The following is a 19174-nucleotide window of genomic DNA, read 5'->3' as shown; positions in this document are numbered from 1 at the left end:
CCTTCCTCATAAAGTTGTGTGAAGATTAAATGAAGTATTACATTTCTTAGTAAATTGCTGTTTTTAATCACCACCTTGGAGAAATTGACACTTGTTAAATTTTTCCATCCAAGAATATAATATATCACTCCATTTGTTTAAATCAGGAGTGAGCAAACCACAACCCATGGGCCAAATTGTCCGTTCCTGTTGGTTTTTGTATCATCTATGAATGCCCTAAGTAGTATCATAGTTGAGTAGCTGCAAAGAGGCCAAAGCCATAAGGGCCCCAAAGGCAAAAGTATTTATTATCTGGATGCTTATATTAAAAGTTTGCTAAATAGAGTCGAGAGGCTACTCTGGAGGTTGCTCTTACACAAGCTTCAGGTAGACCTTGCTACCTATCATAACTTGCCAAACCCCAACCAGGACCATTCCAGCCAATACTAAAAAACACCTAGGGCAATATATAAGATTCCACAAGGGTTCCATGCACTAGAGTATTTTGCAGAAACCTACAACCTTCAGATGGGTCCCTGGTCCAGATAAGTCCTGAAACCTAGCCCAGCCTCTGCAGAACATCAGACAGTTCCATCTCCCTTCCCCATATTAGTGACAGACCCTTCCAATATCAAAAATTTAGAATTGCTGTAGCCCAAACACCCTTAAAGTGAGGGATAGAAAGATCAAAGGTGATGGTGGATTTATACATAGAAGATAGGACTTAACAAATGAATATGAATGCTGAGTCATTAAATTTATATCTCTTTTAGTCTCCAGTATTTTAGAGCAGCTAGAAGTAAAAACCTAAAACTGTGAAATTGTAACCCATGTCAAAGTCTGAAATATTTTCTTCAACTAATTGTGGTGCTGTGCTTTGAAATTTATAGCTTTTTCTGTACATATGCTATTTTTCACAAAATAAGGAGAGAAAAAGTCGATTGTGATGATAAAAAAAATACTTTGGCCATCTAACCTTCTACATTAATGGAGCAGCTAGAAGGAAAAATATGAGAGGATCATATGGTAGCCCATGACAAACTCTGGGATCTGGTCTGTAACTACTTGTTGAAGAGTTCTTTGCTTTTGTGTATATGCTATACTATACAATAAAAGAAGTTAAAAAAAAAAAGAAAAAGTTTGTTAATGCTTGGTTTAAATCATAATGTATACCCTTGAATGAAATTTTAGAGTTTAATTCATGTAAATACCTTTTCTGTTATATTTAATTCTATGTGTTTTCTAGTCTTTGTTACATTGGAGTTGTTATAATGGAATATTATTTTCAATTTCTATTTCTGACTGATTAGTTCTGTTATTTATGAAAAGAAGAATAATACATATTATGTGCATTTTGTGCCAGTCCCTGTTCTACACACTTTTTATATGTAATACTTCATTTAATCTTCACACAACTTTATGAGGAAGGTGCAATTATTATTTTTATTTTATGGATGGGGAGACTGAGGCACAAGCAACTAAATGACTTGCCCAAGGTCACACAGAGCCAGAAGTGAAGCCAAGAGAGGAAATCTGCTCCTGAGTCTGTGCTATTAACTTCTGGATCCAGCAACATAAAGAAATCCCTCTATTATTCCAAGTAGTAATTTTGCCAATTCCCCTTGAAATTTCTAGGTATACAGAAAAAGAAATAATGTTATTTTTCCCTATTTATACACAATATTTTATTTCTTCTCTCATTGAGGACCCTAAAAGCTCCAGAACAAAATTAATAAGGGGAAAGCAGGCATCCCTGACTTGCATATTTCAACTGTGGTCCATTTTTAGTGAAAATGGTGTTTATTGTTTGTTTTGGGTAAGTAGCCTTTCCCCCTTTTAAGTTTCCTCTTATTTTATCTATAAATAACATTAGAAATGCCCACTGAATTTAACCACATCTCTTTTGCATTTTTGGATATAGTCAGATGAATTTTCCCTATTGAGTGTTAATAAAATCATGTGACTAATTTTCCAGATATCGAACCACTCATATATTCCTCTATAATACTACTCGGTTGATAATCAGGTATGTACAACTGGCTTTTATTTGTTAATATGCTATTCAAAATCTTTCATTCTTCATTCTTTCGCATATGGATATCCAGTTTTCCTAGCACTATTTGTTGAAAAGAGCATTCTTTCCCTCATTGAATGGTTTTGGCAGCCTTGTCAAAAATCAGTTGGAAAACAAATAAAAACACGGTTGGCCATAGAGGTATGGATTTCTTTCTGAACTTTCATTTCTACTTCATAGGTCTAGATGTCTATCTTTGTGTCAGTATTACACTGTTTTGATTACTGTGGCTAGTAGTAAGTTTTGAAATTGGGAAGGGTGTGATTTCCAGCTTTGTTCTTCTCTTTCAAGATCTTTTTCAAGCTTTTTAGATCTCGATTTTCCATGTAAATGTGAGGATTAGCATTTTCATTTGTGCAAAAAAAAAGAGAGAGAGAGAAAAAAAACTTTTGAAATTTTGACAGGAATTACATTGAATCTGTAGGTTGATTTGGGTAATATTAACATCTTAACAATAGTAAATTTTCCAATCCATGAGTATGGAATGTCTTGTTATTTATTTAGGATTTCTTTAGTTTTATTTAGGATTTCTTTAGTTTTTTAAAGAGCGTTTTGTTGTTCTCAGTGTGCAAGTCTTTCACCGCCTTGGTCAAATTTATTCCTAGATATTTTATTCTTTTAGATGCTCTTGGAAAATGGAATTGCTTTCTTAATTTCCATTTCAGATTATTCACTGCTGGTATATAGAAACACAACAGATTATTCACTGCCGGTATATGGTTTTGTGTGCATTAATCTTGTACCTTACAACTTTGTGGAATTCATTTATTAGCTCCAACAGTTTTCTTGTGGATTCTTTGAGATTGTCTATATAAAGGGTCATCTGTGAATAGAGATAGTTTTATTTCTTCCTTTCTGACTTGGATACCTTTTATTTCATTTTCTTCCCTAATTATTCTAGCTAGAACTTCGGAGACAAATGTTGAATAGCAATGGTGAAAGCAGGCATGCTTATCTTGTTCTTGATCTTAGGGGAAAGCATTCATTTTCTCACCATTGAGTATGTTAACCCTACGAGGCCAGCACTGTCTTGATTCCAAAGCCAGATAAGGACATCCCAAGAAAACAAATATAGACCAATTCTCTTTATTAATACAGATGTAAACATCCTCAACAAAATTCTAGCAAATCAAATCCAACAGCATATTAAAAGGATCATACACCACAACCTAGTAAGATTTCTCCCAGGAATGTAAGTTTGGTTCAACATAGCAGTTATATACCATACTAAGAGAATGAAAAACCAAAACCAAATGATCATTTCAAATTAAGCATAAAAAGGATTTAACAAAATCCAACACCTTCTCATAAAAATAAGAATTGAAGGGAACTTCCTAAAACATGATACAGAGCAGTTGCTTAAATTAAAAATGGTGAGAGACAGACACGTATTCCTGTTTGTTCTTGCTTCCCTCCACTTTTTATCTAGCATTTCTCCCCTGCTGCCTGCCCTGCTGACCCACAGCAACTTTCCACCACCTCCAGACCTAAGGAGAAACGTTCCATAGAATGCACAAGCCCCTCCCCATAGCACATGGCTAAAGAGTTTTCTCTGATCTTCCATTTTCCCTTTCTGCATCTTTATTCTACCTGCTTCTCCCACAATTCAAGTCCTATTTCATATTATTCCTACTTTTAATGCCTTCCTGACCAAATTTTAACTGCTACAACTTCCTTCTTGTTTATTTGCCCCTCCTTCTTTGACTTCTTGCTTCTTTGATACATTTTTGAGGTGACTGCGGATCTCATTGTCTTCAACTGTTCTGGTTTCCTAATGAACGTTTTATGCTCTATATTTCCAGATAAGTACCACTTTAATTATTTCCCATAAATTTTACATACAGCCTTGTGATTTTCTTTCAGTTCCAAGAATTTTTTTTTTGTTTCCTTCATGATTTTATATTTAATCCAAGGCGGGTTATATATTAACATGGGAGGACATATGATTTCAATTACCATTTGTATCTCTTTAATTTCTAATGGTTTGTTCACATCTGCTACTTCTTCTTGCACCAACTTTGGTATTTTACATTTTTTTTCCAGAAAATATATTAAATTTCATCCAGACTTGCAAATTCATTAGCATGACATAATGCTGAAGAGTAATTGTGCTGTTGTTGAATTGGACAAGTTACTTAGCTTTTGTGTGCCTCAGTTTCCTCTTGTAAAATGGAGATTAAAATGGACTTATTTGACAAGTTGTTTTTTTAAGAATGCAAGTTACTTAGAACAGGGCCTAGCATATCTTAAGTACTTAACTATTAGTTATTACATTCATGCAATCATTATTTCTGATTCCCTGGACTGTATCGAGGCTTTCATTGTGCATGGTCTAGCACAAGGTCAGATCTTGTAAATATCCAGTGAGTGCTCGAAAACTGTATATTCGGTGTTGCTGAGAGCTCTATACTAATAGCTTGGGTAGACTAACCACTTGTTCAGAGCTTCTGTATCTCTGCTAATTATTTTATCCTATTTCATTGCAAGCAGATCATGTTAAAATATCCGTCTACAAGTTGAGGAGTGTGTGCTGTGGGTGTATTGCAGGTGTCAGTACTCATAATTCCCAGGTCTTCTGCTGTTTTTATCCCTGTTATTGGAATATAGCCACTTTCATTTTCAGTCTTCGTGATTTTTTTGCCTGAGTTCTATTTTATCACGTGTTAGATACCTAGTACTCCATTTCATTCTAACTAGCATTTCCCTGTTAATTCTTGTTCTTTTCAGTTTCTGTATCTTTTAACTTGTATCTTTTGGACAATGTATTTAATTGCTGAGTTTAGCCAAATAATCATAATACCTTCATTGTAATTAATATTGTTACTATCATTTTATTTCAATTATTCTATTTCCCAGACTTTTGTTTTGCTTTGTTTTTCTCCTACATTGCTTTCTAATGAAGAGATCAAAGACTTTTTTCTTAATAGTTCGAATTTTATTACATTCTATATTTATTTTTATACTTTGTCCTCGTCCCAAGACTCATACTTATATTGTCCTTAGCACCACCTATAATCTCCTTTCACTAACACAGGCACTCTGGCATGCTATCGTATTTCTGTGGCCTTTTCCACCCTTCTCTCACAGGCCAACAGTGTCTAGAATTTCAACTTAGGTTATGTTACAAACATCCAGGTTTAGACCTTAAGACAACAGGCATGCCTCCTCTGAGCTTTCGTTCCCCTTCAGACCAGCTGGAAACTGTGGTAACCCATCTGAGACCAAGCAATGAAGGAGTCTTAAGGATGACAGAGCAATATAATGAAAGGAAATAAAATCCATATATGTGATATGGATACTATATAGCATATGACTATGACATGTGATGTGATGTATACAATATATAAAATCAACGGTTCCCAAATTGTCGTCTGAGATACCTGGGGATTCCTGAGAGCCTTTCAAGGGGACCACAAGGTCAAAAATATTTTCATAATAACACTAATGCATCATTTTAATTTTTTGCTGTGTCAACATTTGCAGTGATATGCAAAAGCAAAGGTAGGCAAAATTGCTTAGCACAAATTGAGGCAGAAAACGGAATGGTTCCGTTTACAGGTAATCATGGGATTCTTCACTGTCACACACTTGTGGTAATAAGAAAAACGCATGTCACATTTAAGAATGCCCTTGACGAAGCAATAAAAATAATTAATTTAATTAAAACTTTATCTTTGGGCACATTTTTTTCACATTCTGTGTGATAAAATACAAAATGTTCATTAAAATCTTCTACATATAAAAATAAGATATTTGTCTAAAGGAAAATCACTTGGTGATTGAATTGCAAGCTGAACTCTTTGCCATACTTTTATGATTAAAACGCCATTCACAATCTATGCTTATTCAGACTTGGATATTTGGCAGACATTTTCCCACAAATGAACAAAGTGATCCTACAACTTCAGGAAAATATCTGGCAATATTTATTGTTAAAGACAAAAATGTACTTTTAAACAAAATTAGAGTTTTGATAAAACACCTTGAGCCTGACCTCTTCCCAATACTTAAAGAGGGAAATGTTATTATTCTCCATAAAAATGTAATCTCATCAGATGAGATTAATGAATCTAGGTTTTTGATCATGCAAAATTCAAGGTGTCAACATTTGGAAGATCTGCAAACTCAATGAACCAATAATTTTCAAGTGAGCAATGATGATGTTACAAAATCATATGTGGGTAAAGGTAAAGGAGTCACTCAACACAAAAGGAGACCCAATAGTATTAATGGAATAGATTATGAAAATTTCACTGATATAGTTTCAGATTCCACATGGCTACCAACATTTAAGAACCTACCACTTGTCCAGTTTGGTGTGGTATTAAAGAAGAATATTCACAATTTTCTGGAAAGGCCATTAAACAGCTCTTCTCTTTTCTAACTACCTATCTCTGTGAGGCTGGATTTTCTTCATATACTTCAACTAAATCAATACGTTGCAGATTGAATGCAGAAGCAGAATACAGGGGCATGTTTTTCTTTATATTAAGCAGGCATTAAAGAGATTTGCAAAAATGTAAAACAATGCAACTCTTCTGTTTACTATATTTTGGTTTTGAAAATATAGCTATTTTTCATTAAAATATAAAATTTTAAAGCAAAGAGTTTGCTGTTATTTTAAATGAATAAATAAATATTTTTAATTCTCAGTTTTAATTATTAATATCCTAAACACAGATATATTATAACCTTCCTGTTGTAAATTTATTCAAATAATCCTACATATAACCCATGTTATAACCTCCATAAGCAAACGCTATTTGGGGCCCCCCCTCATGACCAAAATGATTGAGAGCCACTGATATATAGAGATAAGTTCTCAATAGTACATGCATACCTATTCAATTGAAATTTGTGTGTGTATAAATGTGTAATCATGTTTGTAATGTGAGTTTTCTATATCCTTAGTAATGTCTGCCAACTATATTCTTCATTTCTGAAAGAGAAAAAAAATATTTCCCTCTTTAAGTTTAATTTTTCAAATTTCTCTTGTACTTAATTTTTGCTTTGCATATTTTATTCTGACGTGGTGTGCTGCACATGGGTTTTTTTAAGTGATAGAAGTTCTTCCTAGATTGTGCCTCGACATTACGTAATGTTTCTCCATATCCTTTTATCCTTTTTACACCTTTTAATTTAAATTTTTTCTCATCTGATAATATTATTTTTACTTGTGCTTCCTTTTTACTTGCATGATATCTTTTTCACTATTCGTTTATTTTCAAACTTGCTTTATCACTTGGAGTTGTTTGTTTCTTGTAAATAATCTGTTATTAGGTTTTGTATTTTTAACCAAAACTGATCACCTCTGTTTTTGTTTTTTTTTAACAAAGGGATTCAGCCTGTTCCATTTTTAAATAACAACTTATATATTAATTTTTCTGTAAGAACTAATGCATTGATTTTTTTTTTTTTTTAAAACATGGGCAGGCACCGGGAATCGAACCTGGGTCCTCAGGAATAGCAGGCAAGCACTCTTACCTGCTGAGCCACCGTGCCCTGCCCAATGCATTGATTTTATAGCTTCTGTTCTACTTGGTATATGCTATTTATTTTACTTTGTAGTTTTATCTTGATCAGCTATTTTAAAGAGGATGGAGTATCAAGATCTTAACTAAGGAGAAACTTGGAATATATGAAGTGTAAAGATATCTGAAAGCAGTTAGGTCCAGTTGAATAATCCACCAATCCTCAATACAAATTTCTGCTTTTGCTTTTGTATTTATTCTTGCAGATATTATGTGTGGGAATTAATGTCTCTTATATATGCCTTGATCTCAAAACATTATTTAACCTGCAATGACAACATTGGCTAACATTTATTGAGCATTTAATACATGTTAAGCATTGTTCTAAGTGCTGTATGGGCAATATTTAAATTGATCCTCATATTAAGCATATTGGATAGATTTCACGTTATCCCCTTTAACATATAAGAAAACTGAAGCTCAATGAAGTGGTGCCAATAGTCACATAATGTGTTTGTTTGATCAGGATTAAATTTCTAGTTCTAAAGTTGGAGATGGGGATAAACAAATGTGCCTTTTCCCAGAGACCCAGACTGAAGGAGCATTGATCAAGTACAAATAAAGTTTCTTGCCACCTTCCCTCCTCCTGGGTTTGGGTAGAAGAAGGATGGAGAGATCTACCCACAGAAGAAGATGGGAGTTAAGGGTTACAGAGCCTCACGTCTCCAAGCAGGTTTAATATATGCTTATAAGGAAGGACGAGCCGTTTTTCCAGCAACCTGCTACTGGTCCTTAAGGAAAATGGATCCATCTTTTTTAGGCAGTAGAGCAAAAGCATTAGTTGGTCTGAGCAAGTGCCACTGCAGACCCAAGGCTGGGTCATCTTCACTCAGTGTTCCATAATTGGCTTTCAACCTGGTTTACAAGGTGCCCTCTTCAAACACCTGCTCAGATCTTGGCTCCTTCCCAAACTGTCCCTTCCCTCATGTACTACTGAATCTGTCTCTGAATCCGCCAGGAGAGGCAAAGTCTCTTGTGTGTCTTTCCATGCTAACAGATTCTAGATGGTGTAAAAACTCACATTCACTTTTCTATGGGACTATAATTGTGCTTTCTTAATTTTTTCAAGCTATGTAGCATGTTATAAGCAGTATTCCTAAAAGAGAAAACAAAAAACTTAGATCTGTGGAATTCATAATCACATAATATTCATTTTATGTGCATTTAATTGAACCACTTTTCATCATATGTAAAGTCTTCAAGTCCCAGAAAACTGAATTTGAGGCAGATCCTGTTGGTGCCCCACTGAAAGGATTCAATTTTGCTTGGTTGCTAGCATTTTGTTTCTGGGACTGTAGAGAGTTGCCCTTGCGTTTTACAGAAAGCTTAATTCTCTAGGTCCCCCCCCCACCCAACCCCAACCCGCCAGAACAGTCAAGAGCTCCCTGGTATATGGGTGCTAACACCCAGGAACTTTGCCTTAAGGCAAACTCCTAAGTATGATTTAACTTCCCTGACCCCTCGGAGATTAGGTTAAGGAAGCGACTTCACCTGAAAGCATAGGCTCACTTTGGCTTCTGCCGTTTTCCTATCCTGTTCCCCCATCTCCTTCCAGGTTTCCGCAGGGAGTATTGCCTCAATGCTTCACTTGCATCTGAATATCAATTTTGGACATCTTCTGGGGAATCCACCTGCAGCAGAAATGGATATGCCCATGGTCATACCTTCACTCAGAGGCAGAACCAGGACAGAAATTTACGTCTTCCACCTCTGAGTTCAGTCCATTCTTCCCCTCACTGCAACAGACTTCTTGACATTTTGGTGCAAGAAATAATTCCAGGTCACCCAACCAGAATGAAAGAAATGTAGAACTTAAACTCTTTTTTTGGTTTGTAGTCATACAAGAAGATATTGGAATTTCCACCATAGAATTCATGGTTTCTGGTTCCCAGCTATATCTATACCAAATCCAAATTTAGATCCTGTTTTCTCTTTTTAACTTCCCTCTTTAAAAATTAGGAGGGCCTCCATATGTCTTCTGTGTATTTCCCTGAGGACATCATAGAAAAAGGACTGTCGCCGAAAGCAGGATTCAAGTTCTTCAGTCCCTTGACCAAATGTCTGTCAAATAAATTAAATTTGCAAAGTGTTTACAGAAATCAGGAAAAAGAGATTGTAGGCAATGATCACCAATAAGAAATGCTAAAAATATTGGAGGATCAATATTCATTTAAACACCATCATTATCAACAAGACACTTTGTCTATTTATCTATTTAATGATTGATCTATCTCTGAACCTGTGTTGGAAAAACTATGACATAAATAAAATTAAGCTCCTGTCTGTGGGAGTTTAAAAAATAAGAAATAAATAAACATCAATTACATATAAAAAGAAACAAAGAATGGATGCAAAAAGGAAATAACTAATAAATAATATATTTCTATTATGCCTACACTTTGTTCCCAGCACAATAAGGGAGCCATTTCCTTATTAGGTTTTCAGATGGAAATCAAATTGATTATTGACATACTCTGTGAACTCCAATCCCTGGCTGGCTGTCGTTAAAACACCCTCACTCCAGAACACCCATAGCTGCTGGCTACTCCTTTGAATCTTACAGATTACATGAGATCTTAAAGAATCAAAACATCTGGGTTTCCTCACTCTTCGGTATTCTCTTGTGGGAAATGACACTGTGATGATCATATAAGCTTCTACATATAGCTCATGAAGGTTTCTTGTGGAGTGTAAATTAAAAAAATAATAATAATAAAAAGTTCCTTGAAAGAAAAAGTGAGAACAGTTCAGACACTGGGCAAATTTAAAGGAGAATGGAGTTAAAAGCAGAAACAGGATGGTGAAAGGGTATTGAGCAGATTTGGTAAAGGATGATAAAATAGGAGATTACAAAATATCAAATCCATTCTAACATGACGACTTGAAAAAGAGGACGCAATATTGAAGTTTGATTCACAGTATAATGGAAAGTCAATCAGGGACACCAATCGCCAGGCCTGGGACAGGCACTCACCACAAATGGCAGCTGCGCAATAGGAACTTGACTTTAAGGCAGCGGCAGCAATGGTGATGACTTGAAAGAGAAGCCAGAGTGAAGTAATCCTCTGGTGTCAGATAGAGAAGTAGCTTTGGCAGTATGTTTGTTACTTCTTAATATGACTGAAGTTTATTAAGGAAAAAACACACCTTCGTCTTTGGCTCAGTCATAGTAAGAACTGAAGCTAGGGAACAGGAGTCCGGTGAGGGTGACATCTGCGCACGTCTTGCACCTTGGTTTGAACATCAGGTCTCTGAAGATTGCATCTTCTGCCTTTGCCGCCCAAGTAACTTCCACTACCTCCCCCACACTCAGCATCTACTCTGAAGGCTAGTTCTGCTTTCCACAGTCATATGGTCGGCAGCTTCACCCCCTTTCCATGTCACTGCTGAAACTTCCAGCTCCCTGGATTTCACAAGTGCACAGTGGCGGATGGTTCCCTTGTGGATAAAACAGGTCTGGATGTTCTCAGGGAAAGAGAATACGAGTTAATATTGTTAGAATGTCTGTTTCATACATTGTTAGTAAAAAAGAAAGGAAAGGATTTGTTTAGGGAAGGTAATATCAAAGCACTGGATCCCTATCTGGCCTCTACTGCATGCAACAAAAACTGGGATATGAAAATATGACTCACAAAAACAAAAGATTGGCTCACAGCCATGTAGCTTTGAAAATCTTTATAACCTCAGTATCTGTAGATATTTAGGGAAATAATAGTAAGGTGGATGGCACATTCAGTATCAAAAAGACATTCTATTACCCTAAAATTATTGATTATAGAAGATTGAAGGCTGTTCAGATTTTAACTAGACCACTTGCTCAGAGGATTGACGTATTAAAGAAGTTTGTGTAGAAACCAGGAACGGGACTGGTTAAGGAAGAAGATGAGTTCAAGCTAAGGAGAAGGACATTGGCTTTTAACACATTCAGAGAGAATGGAAAACTGTGAACCATCAGATGAAATGACTAGCAATTGTAAACAGATATATCTAAAACGACTGGAATTGTGGATTTTATCAGGCAGTAATTTATCCTGGAACAAATATTAATCAATGAACTATCCCATCCCATAACTGGGATTTATTTCTATGGTTTGCCAAAATATGATAGGAGAATACTTATTATTGAGACAGTAACAACCCACTCAAATAAATGGAATATTCAGAGAATGAGTCATTCTATTTAAAGGATACTCACCAGTAAATTAAAAAGTACTCAGAAAACCCTTGTCATTCTCATATACGTGTTTGGAAATTATTTACTGCAATTTACAGAACAGAGTTTCTCTGCTGTTGGGAAACAGGGTGTCACAGAGGCTTGATTCTCCCTGCGTTGGTCTACAGATGGAAGAAGAACTGGGCTGCTGTGTCCTGGACTCACATCAACCGCTTGAGAGCCCGAGCCCAGGGGACACCACTGACACTGAAAACGGAGCCCTGAAATCGTGCCCCCTGGATGATGGTTGCATTGTAAATGGGATACCTGGAATAGCAGTCCTGCCTGGCAGGGTTACCAGTATTGTTTCTCTTGTCATTTGTTTTGTTGTTGTTGTTTCAAAAATAGGGAGCTGGGGAGAGGCAAAAGGGGAATGGACGTGATGAATCCAGTTAAGACCTGGGTTTCAACCAGGAGTGATTTTAACGCCCAGGGGACATTTGGCAATGTCCTAGACATTTCTGGTTGTTATAACTATAGGAAGGGGCATGCTAGTGGCATCTAGTACACACAGGACAGGGGTGTTACTAAGCATCCTGCAATGCACAGAAGCCCACACCAAAGAATTATCCAACCCAAAATGTCATAAGGTTGACAAATCCTCGTCTAAGATTTGTGTGGTTCACTTCTGGTTGATGCTTTATTTTACATTAATAGGCTACCAAATGGTATGTTTATTTCACATATGAAGAACGAATTAAAAGAAAGGGATTATCTTGGAAAATGATGGAAAAGTAAGAGTTGAAGGGGAGGATAGAACTTTTTGAGCTGGTAATTGAGTACCTACAATCTCCCAATAACGGTGCCTGGCACAATGCCTCCCTTACACATGCAGTAATCCAGTGACCCTGTGAACCAAATGCTTTCCCTTTTTCTCTCTCTACTTTCTGTGTAAGCAGACTCTTCGCAAATCATTAGTGTACACTTGAGAAACTTGTAAACAGCACTATAGGGAAATTGAATTCAAGAGGCGTAGCTAGAGGGCTAGTTTATGCAGCAGACAAGAGAGTAAAGAAGTCCACACAGAATCAAAATAGCACCTCAGATCTCAACTCTCACATGCAACTGTCAGTCTGGAGGAGTTAGTTCTTTTGCCATATGGGAGAAAGTTCCTCTAATTGCTCAATCACAGGAACGGCTGACTCCGAAGAGTGCCAGATGCCTCTTAGCAAGTTACACACACATTCTGAGTCCTGTCTTGATTTCTGACCTGCGGACTGAGCCTGTGGTCTCAGAAAGACTGTTTGAGGGGAATGAAAAGCACATTTGTTAATCTGCATGATATTAGTTCTGACCGCCCTGCGATGGCACAGAAAATGCTGTCAGTGCCAGGAATCTGCAAACCCACAAACACCCAGATGCCAGGATGTTTTTCAGGCTAACCAGCTGGGATGGTCTAAAATTTTCAAATTTACATCTGAAATGTGTTCACCAGCAACACTGGTTCTAGCAGTCTTCTGGGGGTTGTAGGTTACTATCATTTACTTGCTAGATTTGCAAAGCAAACCTAAATATGTGTTGTGCTGCCATTTAGGTTACCATTCCTTTAATTCTGTGGTTGCCACGTGGAGGAAAGCTTTGTTCTTACGGAGAGTAACATAGTTTGTACAACATTTGTACATAGTTTCCCCTTCTTTCTTATTCCTTATTTAGCTCCCATTAAACACAAGATCTGAGAGGCACGTAATGCATAGCAATGTGTGGGCCAAAGAAGGAGAAAACCCACAGAATCCAATTAGTATTGTTTCTTCTGTACAATTACTGATCATTATCCAAATGATTTTAAAAGATTAAACATAAAGACCATGGATAACCATTTCATACGCATTAGAATGGCTTATATTAAAAAAATAATAAAATTAATAAGTATTGGAGAGGATGCAGAGAAATAGGAGCACTCATTCATTGCTGGTAGGAATGTAAAATGGTGCAGCTGCTGTAGAACACAGCTGGCAGTTCCTCAGGCAGCTAAGTATAGCACTATCATATGACCGGCAAACTCACTACTAGGTATATGCCCAAAAGAATTGAAAGCAGAGGATTGAACAGATATATCAATGTACTTATTTGCACACCAATGTTCACCATTCACAATTGCCAAAAGAGGGAAGCAACCCCATATCCATCAGTTAATGGATAGATAAATAAAACGTGGCATATACATACAATGGAATATTTTCAGCCATTAAAAGGAAATTCTTTTAACACGTACAATAACATGGGTGAACCCTGAAGACATAATGTTGAACGACCTAAACCAGACACAAAAGAACTAATAATTGTATGATTTCACAGATTTGAAATAATTAACAGCTGCAAACCCATAGAGTCAGAATCTAGAATATAGATTTCCGGGGGCGGAGTGGAGGTAGGAAATGGGAAGTTAAGGCTAAAAATGTACAGGGTCCCCATTTCGGAATGATGGAGATGTTGTGGTTGTGGAGGGAGCTGATGGTGGCACAACATGGTGAACATATGAACAGCGCTGGATTTTATATCTGACTGTGACTGAAAGAGGAAATGTTAGATTGTAACAGAATAAAAGGTTCTTAGAAGGACCATTGAGGCAGCTCAGGGCCCAGGTTTCCTCCTAAACAGCCTTCACAAACCTGCTTTAGCCAAGGATAAAGGTAAAGAAAGTAAATAAACTCCCCAGAGGGGGAAAACAAAAGCATTGATTGTGCCTTAGTCTCAGACACTGATCTTAGTAAAACCTCAGGTTTTAGGCCCCTTACATGATTATACTGGAAACACAGTGTCCCCACACCACATGGAATACCTTTGTTCTAAAATCACATCTTATTCCTTGGACCACCCTTCCCTCGGGGATACTGACCCTCTGGAATCACTGCCACTGGAGAATCTCTCCTGTTCTTAAGTCCTAATAAAACTATGTCTACCTCTGTAACTGGTAGGTTTTTCAGTCTTACGGCAGCACCAGCCCGTGCTCTGCATGAAATTGGTCTGGGCCTGAACAACGATGAATAAGGAAGAGTGAAAAGACATACAACCCAGACATGTTCATATTTTCTCCTCTCCATTTCCTATCATTAACTGTTTTAACTCATGACCTTACTTTCTCTCAAGGAAGCCTTTTCTCGGCTTCCTGCCAAATCTTACCCCCAGCTTTCTTGATTTCTTTGGGGCTTCTGGGCTTCAGAGTATTTCTGAAAGTCTAAGATTTTAAGCATTCATTAAAGCTGTAATGGCTTCCTGCCTTTATTTCATTAGAGAAGACTTGCCTATTCCTGTGCCCCAGACTATCCTTGCCTTCTTCAGCTTTGGAATATCCATTTGTACATAGTTCCCCCTCCTTCCTTACTCCTTGTATAGCTCCCATTAAGCACAAGGAGACCTAGATAAAAATGAACCTGCGTCCGCATTTCAGCAGGACTCCTCCTTGATGACCCTTTGCTGACTCTTCAGCCTTATCTATTACATAGCTAGCCTACATTTACTTGTTCTTTTTGCTTTTTCTGAAATTATAATCTATTTTTAAACAGACTTCAATAGTTTTTTTTTCTCATAGGCAGGTACAGGGAATCAAACCCTGGTCATTGGCATGGCAGGTGAGAATTCTGCCTGCTGAGCCACTGTCACACTGCCCAATTAAATAGCTTTTAAATCTACTTTAGAGTTCTCTCAATAGTTTTCATGTAAAAAAAGATCTGATTTAGGAAATGCAAAACCAATTTTTTTGAAAATCTAAAGAAACAATCACCTGTACACTGACGGATACACCCCAAATTCCTGAAAAAAATACCAAAAAAAAAAAAACAACTCTAGGATTCGTACAATCTAAAATGCAGAAGTTTCTTTCCCTAGCAACCTGCCGAATGAAAGGATGGAAAGGAAATTAGGTCGTGTAAGCAATTGCAAGTTCCTTTTAAACAGAATCCATGGGGAAAATAGTAAATGACTAGTAAATAGAACTAACTTTACCTATGAACAAAATATGTGGTTGCTTACAGAAGTATGATTTGAAAGGTTGCAGAAATAGATTCTCACCTAAAAAGCAAAGCACTTCCTCTAAATCTGCTAGTGTGCTTTTAATGCCATCGTTAGGGGGTTTTGTTTTTTTATAGTAATGTATTGTCATGAACAGAATACCTAGTGAATATAAATAAATGGCCCTGGTAAAGAAATACGTTAAATGGTTTTTGGTCCATAACATGAAATGAATATGTCAGCAGCCACACTTTTGTTCATAGGCAAGCAGGTTGCAATCCAATGGGATGGCACTGAAGAAATGGTAAATTTGGATAAGTGTCAGTGGTGCTGAAAAGCCTAAGTACAGCTGAAGACATCATGCAAGTCCAGGTTGTGTGGCTGCAAGACAGCAAAGTGTAAAGGGCCTGGATATATAGGAAAATATGTGAAAGAGGAATCAATAAATAGAATTGTGTTGGTTTGAACCTGTTATATACCCCAGAAAAGGCTATGTTCTTTTCATCCATTCTTGTGGAGGCAAAACCTACTGTGGGTGGGACCTTTTGGTTAGGCTGTTTCCATGGAGATGTGACTTTGCCCATTCAAGCTGGGTCTTAACCCCCTTGCTGAAGTCCTTTAGGAAAGGATAAAAAGCAGAGGCATTTCGGAGACAGCTTACGTAGAAATACCTTGGAAGAAACAAGCAAGGACCTACAGTAGCCCAGAAACATATTGGAGAGAACCAAAGTTGTCATCTTGTACCTTCTCATGTGACAGAGGAACCCTGGATGCCATTGGCCTTTCTTCAGTGAAGGTATCCTCTTATTGATGCCTTAATTTAGGTATTTCCATGGCCTTAGAATTGTAACTTGTAACTTAATAAATCCCCACTGTTAAAAGTCAATCCATTTCTGCTATATTGCATTTTGGCAGCTTCAGCAAACCAAAACAGGAATTGAATACAAAGTAGGGAAGTGCCAATGTCTAATTCGCAATTTTCCGCAGTCTGGAAAAGTATTATTCTGCATGACTTTTCCTTTCTGTCTGACGCTAAGCCTCTGAGAGCTTCTAAAAAAAGAACACTTTCCTCCAACTCCTCTTAATACTCTGCTTAAACCTGGCTTAACACAGTACCTAACACATAGTAAGCACTCAATAAATATTTGATTGATTGATACTCTCCTGTCAGCTTACATGTCCTACAACTAACACCACATTTCAAAGGGCTCTGAAAATCAAGTAGGAAAATGTTCATATCCAATGTCAAGGAGAAAGATACATTCCTAGAATGTATGGCATGTGGCCCCATGACTGGCTACATAAGGTACGTCAACATGCCACAATTGGCATTTATATAGTTTATTAAGATGGAAGAAAAGCAAGTGCAATCTTTAGCCCCTTAGGAATAATTATCAAGAGAATTTCCTAGCTTAGTCAGAAAAACAGGTTTAATAACCCTATGTTACAGATGGAAAGTACCAGCTAGTAGGTAATTGCAGTATTCAAAGGCATCTAAGTGAAGCAGGTCAATAAGCAGCAAAGCTTGGATTCTTAAAATTATCCACCCATCCCATAGCCTAGCCTCACTGCAATGGTCCAAGAGTCATTAAATGCTAGCTAGTCATGTATGGAAGGCTCTAAAAGGATTGTAGTATTATGCTTTTTTGGGAAGCTTCAAACATTTTTCTCTAATGATACAAATGAAACTGTAAGCGGTGGTTAGTGAAGAAAACCAGATTGCTCTGGGCATGTAGCCACAGCAATCCAGGCCTAATGTGTCAACCAGAACTGAGCTTGGTAGGTAGCCTCTGCAGAGCAAGAAATTCATAGTAAAAAGAAAAAGAGGCTAGAGCTACTCTATGTAGGCAGAGAACTCTAGCTACTGAGTTGAAAAACACGGTAGGTGGTCAAGGACAGAAGCACGAGACACATTAGAATGGTACTGTAATAATCCAGGCAGGAGATGACGACAGCTTAAACTATGATGGGAGCAGTGGAAATGGTAGGAAGTGGTGGGAACCTTGTATGGAGTCTAAAGGAAGAGCTGAGAGAATGTGCTGTTGGATGAGAAGTGGGAAAAGAGAAAGAGGAAACAAGATGACAGCAACATCTTTGGTCTGATTGATTGGATGAGTGGAGAAGTGATTTTCTGTGGGGAAAAATAAGTATCAAGAAGAAAACCAGAAGTGCAGTTCTGGACTTATTATATTTGAGGTGCATTCTAGGCATCCAGGTGGAGGGTTCAAGCAGATGAACAGATTTACTGAAGAGAGGTCTAGACTAAAGATATAAATTCAGGAATCATCAGCATATAGAAGACACTTCAAACAAAGAGACTGGGTGAGCTCATTTTGGTGAGTGCTGATAGAGAAGAGTTTCAGACATGATCTGGGACACTTCAGCTGCAAATCTTGGTCATATTGATTAATTTTTCTGGAGGGTAGTATGGAGAAACATTTGGGCCTGCAGCTCCAAGCGAACATCAGGGGGCGTAACTATTTTCAATGATTAAGGAAACAAGATGGGTTAAGAGTCTTCTATCTTCTAAGTAAGAATTTTATTATTACCAATGTTTGCATGATCAAATTAAATGAAGGATCAGATGATGATACTGTAAATAATCACTAAATATTACTAATTTGGCTAATTTCAGTTAACCATAGTATCACACTTTCTCAACATCAATCAAATCCTATTTATTCTTTTAAAAAGAGAATTTGAGGCCTGAATTATCAGATACATGACTTAATTTTCCACTTCATTTTTCTTGGTATATTCTCCATAGCTGAAACTGAATGATTGATCGTTGTGTTGTCTAGTTGAATGAGGGGCTCAAGTAGAAAAAACTTTTAACTGGGATACATTGTTCCTGGAATCAAATATCAACTTTACCTAGATTAGAATTCTGAGAATGTGTGGCTTTTGATGGATAGAAAGGGGTTCATTTCCATGAGATAATGTTTATTGGGTGGATGGATAGATAGATGAGTGGATAATTGATAGTGGAAGGAAGAAGTAAAAATACATTGCATACACAATGAGAGGGTTGAACATAAAAGGATGGAAAATGCAAATACTAACCAAAAGAAAGTTGAAGTGGTTATATTAGTACCAGGCAAAATAGATTTTAGGTAAAAAAAAATTAGCAAGAGACGAGAAAAGAACATTATATATCGATAAAAGATTCTATCCATCAAGAAGATGTGGCAATTATAAACATGTATGCACCTCCTAACAATAAAGCTGCAAAATACATAAAGCAAAAATTGAGCGAATTGAATGGAAAAATAGACAGTAATAATTACAATGTTATTTGAAGATTCACTTTCAATAATGGATAGAGCAAGCAGAAAACAAGATCAATAAGGAAATGGAGGACTTGAACAATACTGCAAACCAATTAAATTTAACAGACATGTATAGTCCATTCCACTCAACAACAGTATA

The sequence above is a fragment of the Tamandua tetradactyla genome, chromosome 11, assembly GCF_023851605.1.
Source record: "Tamandua tetradactyla isolate mTamTet1 chromosome 11, mTamTet1.pri, whole genome shotgun sequence".
Taxonomy (NCBI): Eukaryota; Metazoa; Chordata; class Mammalia; order Pilosa; family Myrmecophagidae; genus Tamandua; species Tamandua tetradactyla.
The sequence above is the reverse complement of the archived record's forward strand: the minus strand, read 5'-3'. Positions refer to the sequence as shown.